Source organism: Lissotriton vulgaris, chromosome 5, assembly GCF_964263255.1.
Source record: "Lissotriton vulgaris chromosome 5, aLisVul1.2, whole genome shotgun sequence".
Lineage (NCBI taxonomy): Eukaryota > Metazoa > Chordata > Amphibia > Caudata > Salamandridae > Lissotriton > Lissotriton vulgaris.
This window is the reverse complement of record NC_141693.1, coordinates 221905344-221929976: the sequence shown is the minus strand read 5'-3', so window position 1 is coordinate 221929976 and position 24633 is coordinate 221905344.

Below are 24633 nucleotides of genomic sequence, written 5' to 3'. Positions count from 1 at the left end.
TATTAACCTCTTACCATCTGTATGAACATGCATTCAATTACCAATATGCTGGCAAAGCTTATACCACTACGACCTTCACATGTACCACGTCAGACGCCGAGACCCTCAACGTCGCCGGCACCCACCATCCCCCATCATCATTCCGGACGACACACAGCCGGGAGGGGGTCCCCGATACCAAGACCTGCGCAGAAGGTGCCGTTGAGCTCCATGTCGTGTCCTGTGCCTTATTCTGAAGGGCTAGGACTGGATGAAGATTGGGAGGGCCAGCAGAAATCCTGCTTTGCAATGAGGAAAAGTACTGGTGCAAGGTCCTGGGTGATGGCAGCGGGTTGCGTTGGACACCTCCCCAGAGCCTGGCATCTGTCTCCTTCTAACCTGGCTACGGAGGAAGGGGCTTCCTTTGCAATGGTGATGCATAGGGCTGCAGAGGTCTTGGTCCTGCAGCTGCATACAGTGGAGGTGAAGACCAATGTCTTGACGGAGGTCCTGCAGCCGGGTGTCTCCACCCCGGAACCCTTGCTATCATTTAAAGAGGTCTTGACAGATGTTCTACTGGGCACCTGGTGCAAGCCCAGCACAGGGGCTACTGTGAACAGACTATCACCTGCCGCCATCGCACTGCACTGGGTGACCCAGCTTTCCTCTCCAACCACCCCACCCGAGAGAGCTTTGTGGTCCTAGGCATCTGCTCCTGTGGCACGTTCCCTTCTGCACTGCCTGATAGGGAATCCAAAAGTTGGACAGCTTTGGTAAGAAGATCTTCTCTTCTTCCAGTCTAGCATTGCGGTCGGTAAACATCGAATGCCTCTTGCTTGGGCCGTTATTCCTATTGGCTATGGGAAACAGTTGTGCAAGGGCTGCCACAAGTCCCAGAGGAGGGCCTGGGTTGTCCTTTCCCAGGCTGTGGCCACTGGGAGTGATGCAGCAAAGTTTGCTATATGCTGTGGCCTTGATGCAACAGACTCACTTAGCAGAGCAATTTAATTGATGGTGGCCATTATGCATCATGCTGGCTGAGAGCGTCTGGCATTTCAGGGGATGTTCAAGCCAACCTTATGGACATGCCCTTTGATGGCTCTTGTCTCTTTGGAGACAGGGCGAATGCGGTACTTGAGCGCTTTAAGGAGTCGCAGGCTACGGCCAAGTGCTTGGGCCTCTCACTGTCATCCGGGCCCGCATCCACCTTTCTCTCCTTTTGTGGCTATGGAAGGGGCTTCCAACCGAGCCAGCCCTGTCCCCGCAAGAGGACCACACAAGTTCCGCAATCCTCTATGTGGCCGTGGGCGAGGTTCATCCTGACCCTGCTGGTCGGTAGCCAGAAGTTAGGTTAAGCCCTAACCCCTTCACCCTCTGCCTCCAAACCTTCCTAGTCTGATCCTTTCAGACCATGGGCGTCCAGTTGTTGGCAAGATATACCATCACCTCCACCACTGGTGGATATCATCTCTGACAGGTGGGTGTTGCAAATAGTCTAAAGGGGCTACCCCTCCCCTTTGAGACTTCCCCTATCTCCATGCCTCCAATTTACGGTCAGCTGACAGTAAATGTAAGATGTAAATCCAGTATTTGTAAAGCGCACAGCTACCCGGAGGCATCCCAGCGCTGGGGGCCATCGGGAAGATTAAGCGAGCTAATGCCCAGAGTCACATGGTGCTGGGCTGACCTGCTGCCGGTTCCAGGGATTGAACCGTGAGCTCCAGATTCCAGCGTCAGTCACCCTTGTGGCTGTGCCACACCTCTTCCCTGTGGACAGTGGATTTACTTCGTGAGAAAGTCAATACTCTCTTGGCAAAGGGAGCTATAGAGAGGGTTCCCAGGCCAGAAATAGGCTGTGTTTGCTATTCCTGCTATTTTCTGGTTCCAAAGAAAGACGGAGGCCTTCGTCCTATCCTCAACCTCAAAGACCTCAGCTATTTCCTCTAAAAGGAAAAGTTCAAGATGCTCACTCTTGCTCAGGTCCTGTCTGCCCTGGATCCGGGAGACTGGATGGTAGCGTTGGACTTGCAGGATACCTATTTCCGTATTCCTGTCCTGCCGGCTCATCACCGCTTCCAGTGGTTTAGGGTGGGCTATGAGCACTTTCAGTTTACCGTGCTCCCCTTCGGCCTCACCAGTGCCCCTCGGGTGTTCACCAGTGATGGCGGTGGTTGTAGCCCACCTGCAGAGATCAAGGGTTCCAGTGGTTCCCTATGTCGACAATGTCCATCTGGTTGTTTAAGGCAGGCTCGTACCAAGCAGTCATCTCTCACCTCCAGACTACGGCAAACCTGCTGCATTCACTGGGGTTCACTAGCAACGTGCCAGAGTCACACCGACTCCCTCTCAGATGCTCCCTTTCATCGAAGCAGTTCTGGGCACAATGCAGTTTCGAGCTTATCCTCCTGAGTGGTGAGTCCAGGATATTCAGGCTATGATACCAATGTTAAAGCCTCTATCCTGGATTTTGGTGAGAATGACTATGAGGCTGCTGCTCCTCATGGCCTCCTGCATTCTGCAATGCCAGATGGCAAATGCGGGCTCTGCAGTTTAACCTGAAGTTCCAATGGGTGCAGCATCATGGAAATCTCACCAACCTCGTTCAGATATCGGAGGGCACTGCGAACGATCTGCAGTGGTGGCAGACAAACTGTAATTGGGTCAGAGGCAGAACCCTTTCTCTACCCCACCCAGATCTCACAGTGGTGATAGATGCATCACTTTTTGGATGGGGAGGCCATCTGGGAGAGGTGGAGATCAGAGGACTTTGGTCTCTGGCGGAATTCGGGCTTCACATGAACTTGTTGGAGCTTCATGCTATCCAATAGACACTGAAAGCCTTTTTAACATCTCTTAAGGGGAGGCTAGTTCAAGTGTTCAAAAACAACACTACCACCATGTGGTACTGCAACAAACAGGGTAGGGAGGGGTAGTGGACCCTCTGTCAAGAGGCCCTGCTTCCCTGGACTTGGCTTGAACAACAGGGCATGTCCCTGGTGGTTCAACACCTTTCATGGTTCCCTGAACGCCAGGGTGGACAAACTCAGCCGTAAGTGCCTAGCAGTTCCCGGATGGCGTCTCTATCCGGAAGTGGTGCAAGGTTTCAGTGGGGAGAGCCTTGGTTAGATTTGTTCGCCTATGAAGAGAACACACAATGTCAGCAGTTTTGTGCATTGGAGTTTCCAAGGCGGCTCTCTATTGCCAACGCTTTTCATCTCGAGTGGAGCACAGGGCTTCTGTACACCTTTCCGCCCATACCAATCCTGTCCAGGGTGCTCAAGGAGATCATGAGCAACAGGGCTAAAGTCATCCTTGTGGCTCTGGAATGGGCACAGAGAGCTTGGTATCCCGAGATTTTGCAGATGAAAATCGCTACTCCAATCAGGCTACCCCTTCGGGAGGATCTTCTAATGCAGCAGCAGGGGAGGATATGCCACCCAAATCTGTCCACCCTCTGCCTCCTTGTGTAGAGATTGAGCAGTGAATGTTGACAGCTTTTGACCTTCCTCCCGAAGTCTGTGAAGTTAATCTGGCAGCCAGGCGTCGCTCCACAAAGTCAATATATGCCTGCTGATGGCAAAGTTTGAGATGTCATCAGTGATGTATATCAACATATATATTACCTACTGGCGGTCACCAGTTGATAGTTATAGTTAGGATCTAGTTTCCATTTTTTTAACTTGCTTAGAACTTTGGAGCCGTTTGATGAATCTGCATAAATTCTCCCTAAAAAGTGCCCTCTTCTGTCTACTTGTGCATGGAAAGTTACAGAGTGATCCATCAAGAGGGGGCCAAGAATAAAGGGGGTTCAACAAAAGTGCATTTCCCATGTTAAGTCCTATAGAGAATATAGACCCGACTACAGCCCGAACTGCTGAACGGAATTAATCCAAATTTGTGAGAAAACTAGAGTTAGGTCCAGAAAGAGTGCTTTTTGTGAGTTGTCATTAGTTTCCACCTCACACTCGAGCAAGTATGCGCCACCAGCGGCGTCCTCTCATGCGGAGAACTGATTTGCTGGCAACACTTAAACCAAGAAGTGTTTAGCTTAGCCGAGTACCAAACAAAAAATAAAAATAAAAGAAGGGGCAGGGTAGAAATACCCTGACCCCCTCTGCCTGGTAGTGGGATTTCCCCAGGGACTCCGCTGGGGCCAACAAGCATTTGTTTTTACATTTTTCGTAGCAAAAATCACAGGGATCTATATTTGTGAAGATATAAAAATACAGCAGTTATAGTTATACATAGACTTATCCGAATGAAACTATAACTTTTTTTTTCTTTTGTTTCTTAGTCCTCATCCGTGCAACAATTATAGTAAGGAGATCTCGGGGTCCCCCTCTTTTCATTCTGATAGCGATCTGTACCAATTCACCATCCTAGGTGGAATTCAGGTGGGAACCAACAAGGAAAGAGACGGGACCCCTTACTTCCATTTACTATTCTGGAAGGTTACTCTTCGAAGTGGGTTGAGCTAGCCATTATGGCTACTCTTATTTGGCCTTCGTCATTTGTGTTTGTTGCTTGCACTTAATCATAGGACCTAATAAGAAACAAATAGGGAGGGCAACAATATAAATTAATAAGTTTCCAATCTTTATAAACCCATATGATGGTTTTCCCATAACTCCCAGAAGCTATATTTTTTAGCAAAAGGCTTCTTCTTTTTGTCTAAGTTGTAGGTTTCAAGCACTGAAGATAGCCACTCTCTATGAAGCGGTGAAACAGGGGTGATCCATTTTACACATATCTCTCTTCTAGCCAAAAGGATGAAAAGAAATACTAGATTTTCTTCCCGTTTTGTTCATTTTTCTGCTGTTGGTGCACCCTTTATCCCAAACAATACTAAGTCAATACTCACGGTTAGTTGTTTTTCCAGTACCTCTTCTAAGGTCTTACCCACTTCCTTCCAGAAACCATCGAGATGGGGGAACTGCCAGAACATATGCAGGTCATTGGCCTTCTGTAATCCACATTTCGGGCAGGACTTCACCGCGAACCAGCTGAATTTTGATAGTTTTTCCGGCGTCCAATAAGCTCTATGAATGGTTTATAAGTGATTTCTTTTTAATGCAGCAGACGTTACAATTGACCAGCATTTGCTCATTGATACTTGCCATAAGTTACTTGTATCCAACGTTGGCAGCTCTTTCCCCCAAAATTCTCTCCGGTAACCGAAATTCCTCCTCTCCTGCTACTGTAAGAGCCCAGTACCAGAATGATATCTCTTTCTTGAAGGGTTTTTCCAGCATTTTTCCTTCTAGGAGAGCATTGCTTGGTTTAGTTTCCTTAATTGACTTTGCCCAGCTTAGGAGTTGATAATATTTAAACTTGGATAGAGCAGAGTTTGTGCTTTCTTTTAGGATCTCCCACTCCATGATTTTATTCTGATAGAGCAGTTGCCCCCAAACTACTATTACTGCCGATTTTAGGGGGGTCGCAAGACAGTCTTTGAGGCACTCTGGTGTGTAGGGCGAGTCCCGAATGGGGACTTTGTCACTGTGGAGGGGGATATTCACGGTAGATCTAATGCAATACCACAATTTGGCGACTGCCTTCAGAGTCTTCAGCGTAACTTTTTTTTAAGCATGAGCGAATTTTGCGGATCTCGCGTTCGCGAATTTTGCAGATTTGCGGATTCGCAATCCGCAAAATCCGCGAATTCTCGCGAATTTGCGGATTTTTTTTTTTTTGTGTTTGCGCGGGTTTCTGTCAGTTTGCGAGGGTTTTGTACAATGTCGCAAATTGCGAACTTACCTGTCGGGTCGCAAGTTTCGCGAACTTGTTGTTTCTACGTGTCCAGCCTGTTTGGGACACTCTTCTTCATCACTGCCACTCTCTGTCACCACTGCCACTCTCTGACTACTCATGCCACCCTCTGGCCCACCCATGCCACCCTCTGTTTCATCACCACACCCTCTGGTTGTCCAGTGTACATTATTTTCGGCAAAGCAAAGCACACCTTCCCTGCCTCAAGTGACCTGAATTAATTTGGGGCTGATTAATGTGTCACAGAATATTTTTTTAGCTGGCACCTGCTTCCTTAGTGCGCCCTGATTAGTGATCTTTTGCACTTGCTAAGTGCTTTCATTGTTGCAAAATTAGTTACAACACCTGCCCTGCCCCAACTGACAATAATGAATTAGGGGCTGATTAATGGATTTTAACTTCCAGCCTGGCTCCTGCTTGTCTCCCTTAGCTGTAATTCAGGACCTTTGTGGCATATGTGTAACTATTCTGAGGTTCAGAGCAGGGTCACATAATAGTTGCAACTGGCAACTGAACTCTGGAGGGGCCCCTCAGGAAGCACTACAGGAAATGGCTCCTAATGATGAGCCTGAACTTTTGAACCTGGTAAGTAGTTACTTTCAGTTTTGCTAAGATCGTATTTCTGCAATTTTGCACTTATTCGCGGGGCGCGAACTCACGCGAACTCACGCGAACAGTGCGAGCAGTGCGAGCAAAATCCGCTGCTCGCGGATTTGCGGATTTTGCGGGAGATTCGCAAATCTCGCGGATTGCGGATTTCCCGAAAATCCGCAAAATCCGCGAGCGGAACGGATTTTCCGCCCATGCCTACTTTTTTTTTAAATTTCGGGTGACCGAATTTGAAAAGGAAATGGCTGGTATTATTTGTCATTTTCTGTATATACATTGGGTAATCTTCATATGGGCCTAACATAATTCTACTGTTTTTAAATTTGAATGCTCTACTGTATTCTAGAATATCCGGGGTGGCTAGCCCTCCCTGATTTTTCCTTCTCCTTATTTTAATCCATGCAATTCTAGGTTTTTTTCGAAGACTTAATAAAACTTGATAACTCTCCCTGGATTTTCTTTACGGACTCCCTGTTAAATTCTAAGGGGATAGCACTAAAGATGAAAGTAAATTTCGGCAAGATTGACATTTTGAGGATGTTTGATTTACCAAACCGACAAGGGTAAGCCACTCCATACTTTCAATAACCTTTTGACTTCCACTAGCACCCTATTGATGTTAATCTGGGCTACTTTATCTAGATCTTTAATCAGGTCGATACCCAGGTATCTAATTAGTTCCTTATTATAGGGGTTCAAGAAGTTCTCATTCCAAGTCATGGTTTCTGTCTTAGACTTGTTTATTTGGTAGCCAGAGATTTTCCCAAATTTAATTAGCATATCTTCAGTTGCTTTAAGGGCCTCCTTAAGATCACTGGTAAAGACCATAAGATCGTCGGCATAGAGGGCCACTTTTTTATGCCAGCCTTGGAAAATAAAGGGAGCAATAGAGAGATGGTTCCTAAGACATTCTGCTGCCGGTTCAATGTAGAGATTGAACAACAGTGGGGATAGGGGGCACCCCTGGCGTGTCCCTCTCTTTATCAGAATGTGTTCAGTTAGTTCCCCATTAAGTAATATGCTCCAATAAGCTCATGGGTAAGATCTTACAAGTTTCTTCTTGCCACGAAACCCTTTTGGTTAGACTTAATCAGGGAACCCGTTATTTTACCAAGCCTTTTCGCCATTATTTGAGTGAAAATTGTATAATCACAGTTTAAAATTGATATAGGGCGACAAGACTCGCATTGTTTTGGATTTTTACCTGGTTTTAGGAGGATAGCAATTGTTGCATCATTCCAAGAGTCTGGAATACTACAATTTTCAAGAAAAATTCTATTAAAGAGGGTAGTGAGGGGATCACTAAGATATCTTTTATTTAATGTAAAGTTCGTTTGGGAGGGCATCTGGACCTGCGGCTTTGCCTCTTTTTAAGTTTCTTATGATGCCATCAACTTCCTCAGTAGTAATTTCTGCATTTAATTTAACTTTCTCCTCATGTGTTAGTTTGGGAGTATTTTGTGCATCTAAAAAATTATTTATCTCTTCTACTGTTGGATTACAATCCTCAGAGTAGAGGTCCCCAAAAAAAGCTTTGAATTCTTGTTTTATTACTGATTCCTCTGCTTCATTATGAGATGGATTACGTGGATCTATAGAAGCGATTTTATTTCTAGACCTGTCCGGTCTCGTTTTCCAAGTCAATAATTTTCCACAGCCTTCCCCGTATTCATAGTGGTCCAATTTACTGCAGTCCCACCTCTCTTTGATTTTATCTTCCAAGATTTCTGAGAGTCTATTTTTTTGCTTTAATCTCTCTATTTCTAATTCAGACCGTCTCGGATCAATAAGAATTTGTTGGTCTATTAATGGTATACTATCTTTTATCCCTTGGATTTCACTTTTAAGCCCTCTAAATTTATGGGAAGCTAGACGTAGAATCGTTCCCCTAATTACCGCTTTATAAGTGTCCCATACTATTTGAATTGGGGGACCCTCGTTGTTAATTTCAAAAAAGCTTTTCGTCTCCTGCGTAAGTTGATTAGTAAACTCGGGATTTAAAAGAATTGTACAATCCATCGTCCATCTCGGGGGATTTATTACATCTTTTAATAAAGTTGTCATTTGTACCGCAGAGTGATCTGAAAGGTGCGCTGGGAGATTAACCACCTTTTTTATCTTTTCTAACAATCCAATGATCTATTAAAAAGAAGTCTATTCTGGACTGTATCCCTAGTTTCTTGTTCTTAAAAGAAAAGTTCTCTTGCTTGTCTCCCTTCTCTTTCCAGATGTCAATTAAATTCAGATCCCTTATATACATTTTCAGCAATCTCTCATTTTTTCGGAGATTTGCTTGTTTCCCCCTCGGATACCTATCAACTTTCGGATCAGGAATAATATTAAAGTCCCCTCCTATAATAAGGGGGCCTGGTGCTGAAATCAGATGAGTATATAAAGACTGAAGGGGAGACGGATCATCCACATTTGGGCCATAATAGCCCACCACCGAGAGAGTTTGGTTGAGCAGTCTAATATTAGCTATTGCCCACCTTCCTTTTGGATTTGTTACTGTTGGTTCTACCCTCGCTTTAAGAGATTTCTTAAATGAAATAGCAACTCCTTTTATAACACATTCTTGATTAGTGCATATATATGAGTCCACCCAGTTCAAGTTTTTCACTATTTCCTCCCATTCTTTTTTCAGTAGGTGAGTTTCCTGTAATATTAATATTTCACTATCAATTGATTTTAGATATTAAAAAATCCTCCTTCGCCTACTTTTAGTACGTAGTCCATTGACATTCCAGGAAGTTATCTTTACATGTTTCATTTTCTGAATCATTTCTTTTTCCTGATTCGCCACCCCACGAATTTCTCCTTCGTTCTATGTCTAATCCTTTGAAGAGGACAATTTTTTATTTTTACCCTATTTTGCTCCCATCCCCTGTGCATCTTGACCACTTTTTTTCCCCTCCCTTCTTTTTTTCTGAAAATATACATTAAAACCCAAGTGATAGTGAAAAGAGACAGAACTAAAGTGGGAAGACACACCCCCCCTCCTTGGAGAAGCCTCCCTTTCCCTCCCTTGGGCTCTATCACGGGCCCCCTTTGAGCTCCTTGCCTCTACTTAAGTTTTTCTAGAAGTGAGCTACAAATATTTCAGTTACAAAAAAATAGTTTCATTTTGTGTTTTATGTTTGTGTCAGTGACTGAATTTTTGTCTGATCGTGCATTTGATCAGTGAACGTTTCCACTTCTTTGGGATCTCTAATGTTATAAATTTTGTTTCTCCACATTACTCTAAGTGAAGCTGGAAATTTCATTTGATCAGTTGCGCCTAAAGATTTTAGTTCCAGCATCAACTGCCCAAGCTCCCACTGCCTGTCCTGTGTCACTTTTGCAATGTCTGATCTGATTTTGAAGGACCAGTCATCTTTACTAAATTCCCACTCTTTCAGCGCCTCGCTCAAGAATCTTTCTTTAAGTGTGTAGGTCTTAAAGTTTATTAAGATTTTTCTTGGTTTCTTTCTTTCTTTTGATTTGCCAAAAGGGTCCCGATGCACCTGTTGGATGTCATCTCCCAGCCCAAGTAATTTACTCCATGAGAAATGTTCTTCCAGAAGTGACACCACAAAGTTTTTTATGCCTGAGCCTTCTCGCCCTTCAGGAACATTGAGGAGTCTAAGGTTACATCTTCGAGATTGGTTTTCTAATGCCTCCAGCTTCTCTTCCAGGGTTTTATCCTTGGCTTTCAGGGTTCTAATTTTCTTCTGGGTTGTTTCTACTTTTTTGTTTAGCCCTTCCACCTCTTCTTCTACTGCGTAGACTCTTCTTCCCAGGGCATTAACCTTGACGTCAAGCATCTCGAATCTTTCTTGTATTTTATTTTGATTACCTTCAGAAATTTCGAACCTTGACCTTATCTATTCCATCATCTTTTCTAGAAGAGCGTTTGTATTGCTTTGCGGATTAACCTGTAAGATTTCTGGGTTAGTAATCTGACTTTTGTAAATAGTTTTAGCCAGTTTTTTAGAAAGATTTCCAGGGGAACTCTGTACAGGGCTTTAGTCCGGGCTCTGAACTGGACTGGGCTCTAAACTGGGAGCCGGGCTAAGCTCAGGGCTAAAGACCCGGGGTTGCGAGGGGACGGCGACCTGACTAGAAACGGCATCCTGCTCTACTGCCTCAACTGCCTCCACTGCTGAGTGCTGTTATTATTCCGATGGCTGTGTCAACTGTAGCGGTGACCGGGCAATTTTCCATCTCGAGTTGGACTCTACTCCTTGTTCCTTGCTTATTTCCCTGCTCCTGCTCCGATCTTGTATCTTGAAGTAAGACCTTAAAGACGGGGTGATTTTTATTTTAGGGGCTTTACCCTCTTCGCTAGTCTCCAGGTTGTCCCCTAGTTGTCCATTTTTATTATTAACTTTATTTACTTGAAGCTTTAGTGCCTTACGGGTGATTCTTTTAGTGACCCTAGGGACAACTGGGTGTTTTGGAACAGATGGGAGGCTTGCTTTAAGAAATTGCCTATTCCTTAGGCAATAAGAGGACCTCCCTTTACCGTCGAGACTAACCAGGAGTGATCCCAGACCAGCATCTTTTTTACTTAATGCTGTATCTCCAACAGCACTTTGGTGAGCTTTTTTGGGGGATTTTTGGGGTTTTTTCTCACCCTCTCTGGGGGAGATCTGCCCAAATTGTAACCCCTTCTTTTGATTTGAGGCTACACCCCTGCAGGATACTCTGTGTCTACACTAGCTGAAGGGGGGGAGGTTACATTATCAGGAGTCTGACTTTAACCCTCCACTTTTGCTGTGGGAATCCTCTCTACTAAGTTCTCCCTTTGTTCTAGCGAAGAAAGGTGAGGTATCCGGGCTTCTAGCTCTTTTAAACTTACGGATGTAAGATTAAGTCCTGCATCCAGTTGGGCTTTTAGAGAGTCACACTCTTGCACTTTTAAACTGTGAGCTCCGATGCGAGGTGTTTGGCAAATCGAGCTATAGGCAAGAGTTTCTGGAACCTCGGATGCCCTAAGCACGTTGGATCCTTCAAGTTCTCCGAAACCACTTTCGAGTTTTTCTGAGTATGAAGCGTGGCTTCCCCGTGTCACTGACCCAGCCTTCCCTCGAAAAAAAACAGAGATACGACTCACCGCCTTTCTGCAGCTACGCTGTGCCTCCAAAGCCGCCTCCCACCAGCTGATCTGCGATCATTGTGTAGGACTGTTACGGCAGTGGAAATCTCATCGCGCCCACCTCACTCTCTCCTCCAGATATGCGGAGCTCTCGGAGCTCCCCATGACAGCCCACACCGGTCTCCTGATTTCTACTACCATTCCGTACCGGCCGAGCAGACCTCACCCACACAGTAAGCCTGCAAAAAAAAGAATGCACCGTTGTCCTTTTCGTGTTTCATTTAACAACAAGGGGTGGTGATGGACAGAGTTTCTGAATTAAGCAGAATACTCTCACCCAGTCAAGAGATCAGGGCTAGATCCAACACCGTTTTTTAGCTCACTGTACCATCCAAGCTCAGAACCTGGCTATATGCAAATTAGTCTGTTCCTGTCGCAGTGCATGATGGGAACAGGGCAAACCAAACTACCAAGCCAATTCTTACACTGGGAAGGAAACAAGCTTCCGGAGACCGGTTTCTGGCATTTCAGCCGTCGTCGGCCCGGCTTGCTTGAATCCTGATGGTGCAATGAGCAAGGGACTCACATCTGAGTATACCCTTTCACGCTTAGGGTGGACAAAATATTTAACAACAAGGGGTGGTGATGGACAGAGTTTCTGAATTAAGCAGAATACTCTCACCCAGTCAAGAGATCAGGGCTAGATCCAACACCGTTTTTTAGCTCACTGCACCATCCCAGCTCAGAACCTGGCTATATGCAAATTAGTCTGTTCCTGTCCCAGTGCATGATGGGAACAGGGCAAACCAAACTACCAAGCCAATTCTTACACTGGGAAGGAAACAAGCTTCCGGGGACCGGTTTCTGGCATATCAGCCGTCGTCGGCCCGGCTTGCTTGAATCCTGATGGTGCAATGAGCAAGGGACTCACATCTGAGTATACCCTTCCACGCTTAGGGTGGATAAAATATTTAACAACAAGGGGTGGTGATGGACAGAGTTTCTGAATTAAGCAGAATACTCTCACCCAGTCAAGAGATCAGGGCTAGATCCAACACCGTTTTTTAGCTCACTGCACCATCCCAGCTCAGAACCTGGCTATATGCAAATTAGTCTGTGCCTGTCCCAGTGCATGATGGGAACAGGGCAAACCAAACTACCAAGCCAATTCTTACAATGGGAAGGAAACAAGCTTCCGGGGACCGGTTTCTGGCATTTCAGCCGTCGTCGGCCTGGCTTGCTTGAATCCTGATGGTGCAATGAGCAAGGGACTCACATCTGAGTATACCCCTCCACGCTTAGGGTGGACAAAATATTTAACAACAAGGGGTGGTGATGGATAGAGTTTCTGAATTAAGCAGAATACTCTCACCCAGTCAAGAGATCAGGGCTAGATCCAACACCGTTTTTTAGCTCACTGCACCATCCCAGCTCAGAACCTGGCTATATGCAAATTAGTCTGTTCCTGTCCCAGTGCATGATGGGAACAGGGCAAACCAAACTACCAAGCCAATTCTTACACTGGGAAGGAAACAAGCTTCCGGGGACCGGTTTCTGGCATTTCAGCCGTCGTCGGCCCGGCTTGCTTGAATCCTGATGGTGCAATGAGCAAGGGACTCACATCTGAGTATACCCTTCCACGCTTAGGGTGGATAAAATATTTAACAACAAGGGGTGGTGATGGACAGAGTTTCTGAATTAAGCAGAATACTCTCACCCAGTCAAGAGATCAGGGCTAGATCCAACACCGTTTTTTAGCTCACTGCACCATCCCAGCTCAGAACCTGGCTATATGCAAATTAGTCTGTGCCTGTCCCAGTGCATGATGGGAACAGGGCAAACCAAACTACCAAGCCAATTCTTACAATGGGAAGGAAACAAGCTTCCGGGGACCGGTTTCTGGCATTTCAGCCGTCGTCGGCCTGGCTTGCTTGAATCCTGATGGTGCAATGAGCAAGGGACTCACATCTGAGTATACCCCTCCACGCTTAGGGTGGACAAAATATTTAACAACAAGGGGTGGTGATGGATAGAGTTTCTGAATTAAGCAGAATACTCTCACCCAGTCAAGAGATCAGGGCTAGATCCAACACCGTTTTTTAGCTCACTGCACCATCCCAGCTCAGAACCTGGCTATATGCAAATTAGTCTGTTCCTGTCCCAGTGCATGATGGGAACAGGGCAAACCAAACTACCAAGCCAATTCTTACACTGGGAAGGAAAAAAGCTTCCGGGGACCGGTGTCTGGCATTTCAGCCGTCGTCGGCCCGGCTTGCTTGAATCCTGATGGTGCGATGAGCAAGGGACTCACATCTGAGTATACCCTTCCACGCTTAGGGTGGACAAAACATTTAACAACAAGGGGTGGTGATGGACAGAGTTTCTGAATTAAGCAGAATACTCTCACCCAGTCAAGAGATCAGGGCTAGATCCAACACTCTGTTCATCACCACCCCCTTTTCTGAATCCTTTTCGTGTTTCAGGCAGCGTTCAGGCAGAGTTTTTTTTTTAAACGGTGAAACCAGCCCCGCTTCGTGAGAATCCCCGTTTGTGGCAATCCGGGGGTCAGTAAGGTCTAAATCAAATCTAACACGAGGGTTCCAGCTTTCCGTCTGTAAATCTTCCCAATTTGTAATTATTTTAGCGCGAATTGAGTTTTGATTGTAGTGCCTTCATCCTACGGCGTTTTCAGCCTCCTTGGAAGAGAGAGGCGCAGAGCTCACGACTGGCTTAGCGTCCGGCTGCCATCTTCTCCTCCACTACTCGGAAATTGTATGAAACTATAACTTGTGCCATTAAGTAACTTTAGGCCACAAGTTATTTTAGTACGACTAAAACTATAACTGCTGAATTTCTATGTTTTTTTGTGGGTAAAACATCAACCTCACTATTATGTCCCTGTAACCTTTGTGTTTTTCTGTGAATATATATATATATATACAAGCTGTACCCTGCCACGCGTTGCTGTGGCACAGTCTGGTTAAATGGAAGAGAAACAAAAGAGTACGCGCACGTTTCTAATATGTTTAATTTCACAATGCTTGTGGGTATACAATATGTTTTTGTGACTCTTGTCTGTATGCGTCCCTTGTAGTTGTTGCGCAGCAAGCAAATCAATAGGGTCTGTTGGGAATTTCGATTAAAAACACGCACGTATTGTACACGCACGTATTCGAAACCAACGTTGGGTATATGTAAACACGTGCTAATGTTGCAAAGTGAACCAACTGTCCATCTGTCCATCCTAATATATGAAGACTATTGTCTCTATGCGTCCCTTGTATTTGTTGCGCAGCAACCAAATCAATAGGGTCTGTTCGGCCTTTCGATTAAAAACATGCGTGTATTGGACACGCGCATATTCGAATCAAACGTTGTGCATATATAAACACGTGCTAATGTTGCAAAGTGAACCAACTCCTCCCCCCTCCACCCACTTCCTGGTCTGCCATCCTGACACCAACTGTCCATCCTAATATATGTAGACTATTGTCTCTATGCGTCCTTTCTTAATGTTGCAAAGTGAACCAACACCTCCCCCCTCCCTCCACCCACTTCTCGGTCTGCCATCCTGACACCAACTGTCCATCCTAATATATGTAGACTATTGTCTCTATGCGTCCATTGTAGTTGTTGCGCAGCAACCAAATCGATAGGGTCTGTTCGGCCTTCCGATTAAAAACACGCGCATATTTGAATTAGACATGCGCTTAATCGAATGCAACGTTGTGTCAAAATTTCAAAGCAATCGGTGAAGAACTTTCAGAGATTAAGATTTTGAACAAACGAACATTGACATTTTTATGTCTGTTTGGGCTTTCGTTTAAAAACACGCGCGTATTTGACACCCGTGTATTCGAATCCAATGTTGTGTATATAAAAACACGCGTGTATTCGAATCCAATGTTGTGTCAAAATTTGAAAACTATCGGTGAAGAACTTTCGGAGATTTACGATTTTGAACAAACAAACATTTACATTTTTATTTATATATATATACATAAGTTCCACACCTCCTCCGAGGTAGCCGGGACTCCAGGACAGCGGTGCACCCCAGGGTCGGAGGTTGCCCTGTCACGTACTCACAAGTTCCCAAAGCAAAAGAAATTGCTGGCGCACTCCACTCCAAAAAACGTATTACCACTTCATTATTCGGTTTGCAGAAAAATCGGGTTTATATTTACTTCATAATGTTAAGCATGGTGTATCGAGCTAGATGGAAAGAACCCAACGCGTTTCGACGAAGAACTCGTCTTGCTCACGGGTAACACCCATGTCTCATGCAGTTCTTTAAATAAAGTTCAAACATAGTGAAAACACACAGAAAGTGAATAATCAACATGGGTGAAGGACTTCACAATGATTGCTGTTGCAAGCAGCGGCCATCTTAGAGAGGGGTTCACTATGGATAACATCTAACAAATGCTATCCTAATTCTATGAAACACAAATGCATTTATACATTTGTGAAAGTTCATGGCAACGAAATAACCGCCTATAAAATGTCAGGCATCAAAATTATAGCATTTAGATTGGGTGTTACCCGTGAGCAAGACGAGTTCTTCGTCGAAACGCGTTGGGTTCTTTCCATCTAGCTCGATACACCATGCTTAACATTATGAAGTAAATAAACCCGATTTTTCTGCAAACCGAATGATGAAGTGGTAATACGTTTTTTGGAGTGGAGTGCGCCAGCAATTTCTTTTGCTTTGGGAACTTGTGGTTATATATATATATATATATAACCACAAGTATATATATATATATATAACCACAAGTTCCCAAAGCAAAAGAAATTGCTGGCGCACTCCACTCCAAAAAACGTATTACCACTTCATCATTCGGTTTGCAGAAAAATCGGGTTTATTTACTTCATAATATATATATATAACCACAAGTTCCCAAAGCAAAAGAAATTGCTGGCGCACTCCACTCCAAAAAACGTATTACCACTTCATCATTCGGTTTGCAGAAAAATCGGGTTTATTTACTTCATAATGTTCACCAACAAAATCCTCCAAGCTTCGAGGACACACTCCAAACAGAGGGTGGTTCAACAAGAGCCTTTTATTCATGAAACCGGAAACAGAGTCTGAAATAATTACTTTCCTGACACGTTTCGGTGCACCTGGCTATATATAAATAAATATAAATATATATATATATTCGCCGGGGAGGCCCATTATTTCTGCCAGAGATGGTCTCTTGGAAAATGTCACGAGATATATCGACTTTTTTCTCCAAGACTTTATCACTGCATTACCATCATATGTGCAAGATTCAAGTGACTTTCTGAGAAAACTAGTGACTGCGGAGTGGGAGTCAGATTACTGGTTAATCACGCTTGACGTGTCGTTATTATATACCAGTATCAAACACCTTGACGGACTATGGGCCATACAATTTTTCTTGGGGAACAGGTCTGTGCAATATGTTGAATACAACAAAATTCTAATTGCTATGATTTCCTTCTGGCGGGGCACCAAACAGGAGACAATCTAGTTTATTGCAGAACTAAATAACAACGCATACAACCTGGAGTTCACCCATAGTATGAGCCAAACAAGTATTGATTTCTTGGATGTCAGGGTCCTGGTTACTGATAACAAGTTACACACTACATTGTTCCGCAAACCGACATCCGGAAACACAGTGCTCCACACCAAGAGTCACCACCCGGCACACCTGATTCGCAGCATCCCCTACGGGGAGATGCTGCGTATCAGACGAATTTGTAGCACGGAGGAACAATGCAGACAGGCCCAAAGTGATAGCAGAGCCCGCTTTTTAGCCAGGGGTTATTCTCAGAGCTCAATTGACTCGGCAATTCGAAAGGAAAATGCCATGCCCAGGGAGGTAGCCCTACAACTCAGGAGATCAATCAATAAAGAAGCAGATAGTGCTGATCAACCGGTGAGATTAGTATTGACTTTCAACCGTCAATTTCAGGCATTAAGGAAAATAATTTCCAAAAACTGGAATCTTATCAACTCTGATCCAGTGATTGGTCATCTTATGCCAGCTAGACTGGATATCTCCTGTAGAAGAGCCTATTCCCTTAGCGAAGCATTAGTTAAGTCCAGTCCCGAGGTTATGACATTAACGCCTTGGTATAAAGCCATCAAAGGTTTTAAAAAATGCTCGGCCTGCAAGGCTTGCAGGCACGGCATTAATATGACTGAGTACCTAACTCCTTTCTCTGTTGTTCCCCGGCCTATCGCCAAGCAACTAACATGCAAAGCGGAGTTCACAGTGTATGTGCTGGAGTGCCCTGTGCCCTGCGATACGTGGGTAGTACCAAGTTGCAGGTGCACAAGAGGATACTCCAGCACATCAGGGCCATCAACACTGAGGACCCCACCTACCCGGTGGCACGTCATTTTAAGGATCATCACGGTAAACAGAGTCATCTGCTGAAATATTTCGCGATTGACTCGGTCCCGCCTCTTTGCAGAGGGGGTAACCGTGAAGCTATCTTAAGGGCTCTTGAAACCAAATACATCCTTGACCTCGACACCAAGACACCATCAGGCTTAAATACCAGTGTGGATTTCCACACTCATCTGTAAATCCCAGTAAGCTTTGCAGTTCAATCCCTTCCCAGACGGTACAGCATAGCCACTACTTTGCTCTCATGGTAGTCAACATCAGAGTTATATCTTATATGCTTTTTTTCACATCAGTGAGTATTGATTCTGATATCCCTATTATTTTTGAAATGTATGTAATGCTGCCGTAACTTTCCTGTAAGGATGTAAGAGTTATTATGACTACTTCAACAAACTCCCATCATCCATCTATAGAGAGGTTTTAATGTTATCAATTTATTTTTTTCATCACTGTTCACGACACCCTTTGTTTTATTTTCTCCTGGTTGACACACTATGGTTGACACTATGGTTATTATAACTGTTAATATATGCATTCAAGCAGTAATATAGTTGGCTTGGTAGACATAGTAATCGGATATGACATGTTTTATTATCCCACTTGGGTTATATTGTGTCTAAAATCGGGGATGTGCCGATGTGGGGTGGTGGTAATATACAAATTATGTTAGGGAATTGAACATTATTTTGACTCCTACAGTTTACTGCATTCCGCTTGTGACGACATTCATCGTAATTAACCCCTTTTGACATGCGGGGTTATTATTGCACGCTGGATGGATTTTATGCATTTAAAATCTATTTTACCTTTTGTACATATGTAAATTTTTTTTAACATTATTGATTGATTGATATTGTACATCCATTGGCTTTTTTAACGTGTTTTTTTACATGTCTTCTGTGTTTAATACCATGCACTTGCTTTCAACCAATGATGTGTCTTTGTAACCATGCACTAGCACTTTAAAAATAGCCTGTCCCATCCTTAGCGTCATGTGACCAAGGCCTCTGAGCAGGCTGAAACGTTATGCTGGTGGCGATGCAACGGAACTGAATAAATATTTCGTCACCTTAAGACTGGGTCAGCTTTCGTTTTTTTGTATTGGCGGTTCCCCGGGACATTGGGGAGTGCTGGTTCATGCTGGACGAGTGCAGTGGCTGTATATATATATATATATATATCTATACTACTATTATATAGAGAGAACAGAAACCTTTTGGCAAGGTAAACTCGGGAACCACAGCGCCAATCCACACACCCAATACATTGTTGTAATCCTCAGGGTGTGTAGATGGACATAGGCTGCATAAAATTAAAAAAACGTAAATTAAAAAATTAAACTTTAAAAACAAAGTAGTCCCCTAAAAGTAGCGCGCCCGCGACGTAGCGCTGCCGCGACCTAGCGATGTCCGAAACGTACGTGATGACGACAGGCGGGAAGGAGCGGTGACGAGCAGCGAGGAGTGGCGGTGAAGTCCGCAGCGCGGGGAAGAGCGGCGGCTCAGGTAAGGCAAAGGCGAGGCGGGAGGCGGGAGGGAGGCGGGAGGCGGTCAGGGCGGGTGGGGGCCAGGGCGGGAGTGCACCCAAGCCTGAAATGTTGCCCCCAGCCCCCTTCTGCCCCTGGCAACGCTGCCGCAATCCGAAATGCTGCCCCCAGCCCCCGTCTGCCCCAGGCAACGCTGGGGCAGGCTGCTAGTATATATATATATATATGCTGCATAGTAGCTATATATATATATATATATATATATATATATATATATATATATATATATATATATATATATATATATATATATATATATATATATATATATATATGTGCAGCTACTTCCTGTCTCTCCAAACGGCAAATACAGAAATCAACGGACCACCAGGCAGTATGGATTCAGCAGGTAGGTTTATTATCCCTTAGTTCTCACGTCCAGCAAGATGCGGTTTGGGCAACAAGTGCCCTTGTTCACATCACAATCGGTGAAGAACTTTCGGAGATTTACGATTTTGAACAAACAAACATTTACATTTTTATTTACATATGTATATATATATCAGTTCTATAGAAATTGGACTATTAGTCACAAACTCGATTTCAATGTGCATATTGAATCTGAATAATATTGAAAAAGAGAAAATATTGTGGTAACAATTTGAAAGTCGTGATGAGATCGCATGTCGCACCATTGAAGTACTTTACAGGAAATATGAAATGAAATGGTGATATCGCACTCTGCACTTTAATAGTACTTTACTTTTATGTGAAACAAAATGGCGATGAATTTGACCCATAGTTTGTGAAGGAGGTTATCTGTCTAGTGTTTTTAGAGACATAGAGAAGGGTACTAGCACGTAAACACTTTAAATTCTATCTAGACGCCTAATGACTCTATGGTCCAGTTGAAGGCTAGCTGTAGCCGAAACGCATAGGCCGTCCTGTATGTTGCACTTTCTTGCACATGGTGTTGAAACAATAAAATCGTAAATTAAACTTAAACTTGTCTGCTGCAGTGCCGTGACCTTTTTGCTGGGAGGAAGAAGGCGGAAGGAGTCAAAGGAATCTACGGAGCGGAGGCTGGAACGCCCATCACTGACACTCACGAGCGAGGCGAGGCGGTCAGAAGCAATCCATTCACAGGAAGTAATGAAGTGAAGAAGACCGACGCCTCTATCGACAGCTTGGGTAATGCACTCACGAACAACACGAGAGAAGGGAGTGCTGTGGTTCTGTGGTTCGCGAACTGGGTTCGATGGTTCCGAACCCGTTCAATAAAGATCGTCGGAAATGGACGATTTTGGTGTCAGCAGACCGCAAATGGCGAGTGTAGCGTGTCTGAGTGTTTTCGTATGAATCGATATAGGAGAACATTCTGTATTCAAGGATTTAGTTTGAACCTCCGGGTTCCATTTTTGTATACGGCAGCCATTTTGTGTGGTTGCCCTAACATAGGCCCGATGACTGTGGCCGAACGAGTCCTTGAGACACGTACGCCTTAGCTGACTCCTGGGTGACCTGGCCGAACTGACTCCGTGCCCGAGGCTGACCTCGCTGAGCCAGTTCCTTGTTCAGCAGCTGGTCTGATAAAGATTAAAGAGCAGGACGTGCCCGAGTTTATGGTACACTGCTCCCACCTTTCTATCTCCTTTCCAATCTGCTTCTGCCTTTCCTTTACGACATAATCATTGATTTGGGTTGAAGGGTTTATGATGGGTTTGTCCAGCCTGATCGAACAGGAAAACCGGGAATTTGCTTGGTCATTTCTGGTGGGCTGGACTACGGAAAATGGGATTGTCTTTGACTGTCGTCATACGCTACTTTTGAAATGTTACACTGTCATTGGTCAGTTTGTATGCACCGAATGTAAATTTGGAATATTGCCTGAGGCTTGATTTTTGGCATAAAAGACCATGCTCCGCTTATTGAATTTGTGCAGTCTCTGAAGAACCACCCGTGTGTGCTTCGTAGATCTCTGTTCCTGGTTGCAGCCAATAAACTTTGGTCTTTGACGTCATCAAGAAGTATCCTGTGTCTCTGTTAGCCAAGACAGGGGAACCCGAAGGTATCAGGCGTTCTCCGAGACGCCACTGGGTTCTAAAACCCGGTCCTTCAGTTGGCGCCCAACGTGGGGCGACTTCAGCGGTACCGGTCCAAGCCAGAGGTTCGTGAGAAGCTTCGTGTGAAAATTCTGGAGGAAGGCCAGCCACTTCATCGACCCCTGTATGTCGTCGTGGTCCGAAAGTCTTTGCTGCGAGGTTTCCCGCTTTCCGACGGCTACGAAGGACTGCTGCCCTGACTGTCGCCCTGTTTTGGAGCCTTAGACGTTTGTAGAGCGAGACGATTGACGGGTCTTCTGGTGACGCCATCGACATTTCAGTTAAGTATAAGGGGAGCATCTCCTAGTCCTTAGTTTTGTTTGGTATCCTTTAGTGGATCGCTTTGATTTGGTACCTGCAGGCCCCAAAGCCAAGGGATTTGTGTATTCACGAGACTATCGTTTCTAGATTCCCCTTGTTGTTTGAAGCTAGACTAGTGAGCGAGATGCCTGGTTTTAGCAGTTTTAGAAACTTGTTTAGTTGTGGTACATTGAAGGACTCCCTGTTAGAGGATTCATGTCCGGTTCCTCCGATCGGAACTCCTACATACGAGTTGTATGTGAAACATGGTGTGGGTCCTATTAGCTATAATGAGATTTGGGTAAAATACACAAAGAGTGACGGTGTCCTACAGTGGCCCCGTTACGGTAGTTTCGAGACTGAAATTCTAGATAACCTCGAGGTGAAGTTGTTTAAAAAGAAAGCCCGGCCGGCGATGTTTGACTCTTTCCGCATATAACGCAAAGAAGCCAAACAGAAAGAAATGAAGTTAGCAAAAAAGAATAAGAGAGGTATGTCAATGGTGCAAGCTGCTATTGCGTACAGAGATAATGAAGAAGAACAAGAAAGTGAACAGATGCTTAGAGTGAGGAAGTTAGTGGTAGATAGATGCTACCCAGTCTTGCCGTCTAAAGAGCAGAAAGACGAGAAAGATCTTGCGAAAGATCCTTTAATGTCGCATTTGTTAAATTCACCGCCACCTTATGTGCAGAATGCTACGGCACCACCGCCACCAGTAGTGGCTGTGCAACTGCTGGTTGTTTTGCCTCCTGTGATTCCTCCACAGCCAGCTCCTTCGTTGGCTACTGTCCCTTTGGCGTAGCCTCCTCAAGGGCCGCCAACTTTGTCTTCTACTACCACTACTGCTTCTATGTCTGTTCCGACTTTGGATTCTTCTACTACTGTTTCGTCTCCCCTTGTTCTTCCGACTACTCCTTCTCCTAGACAGCGGATGACTGCTGCTTTTTCTGGTTTTCTGACTCCTTGGTTGGGACAATTGGGTATGTCTCCTGTGAGTGAGCGTAGACAGTTGCGTAGTCAGCTGCCTGATACAGATGAACGAGTGGTTTTGTATCACATGGCACGTAGATGGGTTACGTACACGTCCCAGTACGATCTTGAGGGTATTATGGATGTTTTTCGGCAATGGGAAGCACCAAAGCAACGTTATGTTTTCGAGATTATGCGTGCGTTTCTCCATGAACAATGGACGGACGAAGTGGGTAAAGCTCCTGAAGAGTTGTTCCGACTGCGTTCCGAGTTTGCAAAAGGAACAATTGTGAGTCTTCTCGACATCGAGAGAGCGGTGTCGACGTTATTGTCATTTCGAAGTAATGCTTCTTCTGAACGATTGCTTGAGCCTGATTCGTTAGTTAGGAGACAAGCGCGTCAGTATCCGATGCGAGAGGTTCCTCCGGTTTGGAGACCTGCTGATCCTACTGCTGTTCCACCTGTTCTTGCGCATTTTCAGCGAGTGTGGGTACATGTTCCATGGAAGCGTTCAGAAGTATTAGCGCTTAAGCAGACTTTGCCTGATCCGCGTAAAAATCCAGCGGGATATTATAAAGAGCTTACACAAACTGTGAGTTTGTGCATCATGAATTTGGGGGACATAGACATGTTGTTTGGGAATGTTGTTCCATAGCCCATCTGGAATGTCATTCGACATACGGATCATGATAATGAATTGGGTGATTCGTGGGTGAACCTTGTTGCTGCGAATGATAGACAAGTTGGAGGTGCTAAGCCTGAAAATATCATTACCGAACTTCCTGGTAGGATTATTACCTTTATGAAGACTCTGATGCCCGAAGTACGTGTTAATTTGGACAAGTTGTCTGCATGTAAGCTAAAGAAAGATGAGACTGTGTCAGATTTTTTCTCGCGTTTCGAAGAAACTTTTGTCGATCATAGTGGGCAGGATATGGCTACCGAGGGTGGCCAGAGATTGTTCTTCGACAAATTTGTGCATAATCTTCTTCCTGAGTTATGCACTAAGTTGAAGGATTCTGAGAGTGCTTGGCCTGTTTCTACATCGGCGCAGATTTTAGCCACGGCTCAGTATTATGAGAATAGACGTAAGGATGAGTTAGAGAAAGCGGACAAGAAGACTAAGGAATTGAAGACTAAAGTTCTTCTACAACAAGCTTATCTTCCCCGTGTTAATAATCAGCGTGACTATCAGCAACCTCAACAGTATTCGAGAAACTCGCCAAGGAACGAGACTTCTCAACAGCGTTTTCCGTATGGCCCTAATCAGTGTGCGTATTGTAAGGAAGAAGGTCATTACAAGAATAGTTGTCTGGTCTTGCTGCAACAAGCGAATAGTGCTCCTGGTGTGAGAGGTAGAGGTGCTCAGCAAGCGCCTAGAGGTAGAGGTCGCGGGCAGAACGGACGTCCTTTGCCTCCGAGAATTCGATGAATAGCTTTGATCAACAGCAGAATTCGTCTGGTAGGACAGCACAGTACTACGTAGATGATTATTACGTTGAGGGTGATGAGGCACACGGTAATGATTGTTAGGACAGCCATGGGCAAAGAGAGGGAGTTGTTTCAGTTCCAGTAGATCAGAGTGGACCTTATTGAAGTGATTGCATCAGGTGTGTCAGAGCCTTTTCTGCTAGACACTGGTGCTACGAAGAGTTCTATTATGCATTCTAAACTCCCTGGCGCAACTTTGTCTGGCTTTCATAATGTTTCTGTAGGTTTTTCTGGCGCCCCTGTTACGAATCCGATTTCTGTTCCATTGCCCCTTTCTGTTGGTCCTCGCAGGTTTGAAGCACCCCTTCTTTTGACTACAGGTTGTAATGAGAATTTGTTGGGATTGGACTTGTTGAAGAGATTGTATGCGACTTTGTATTGTTCTCCGTTAGGAGTACATCTTACCTTGGGTGAGAGTGTGATCTCTCCGATGTATGTGTCAAAAGATTGTCTTCCATCTGA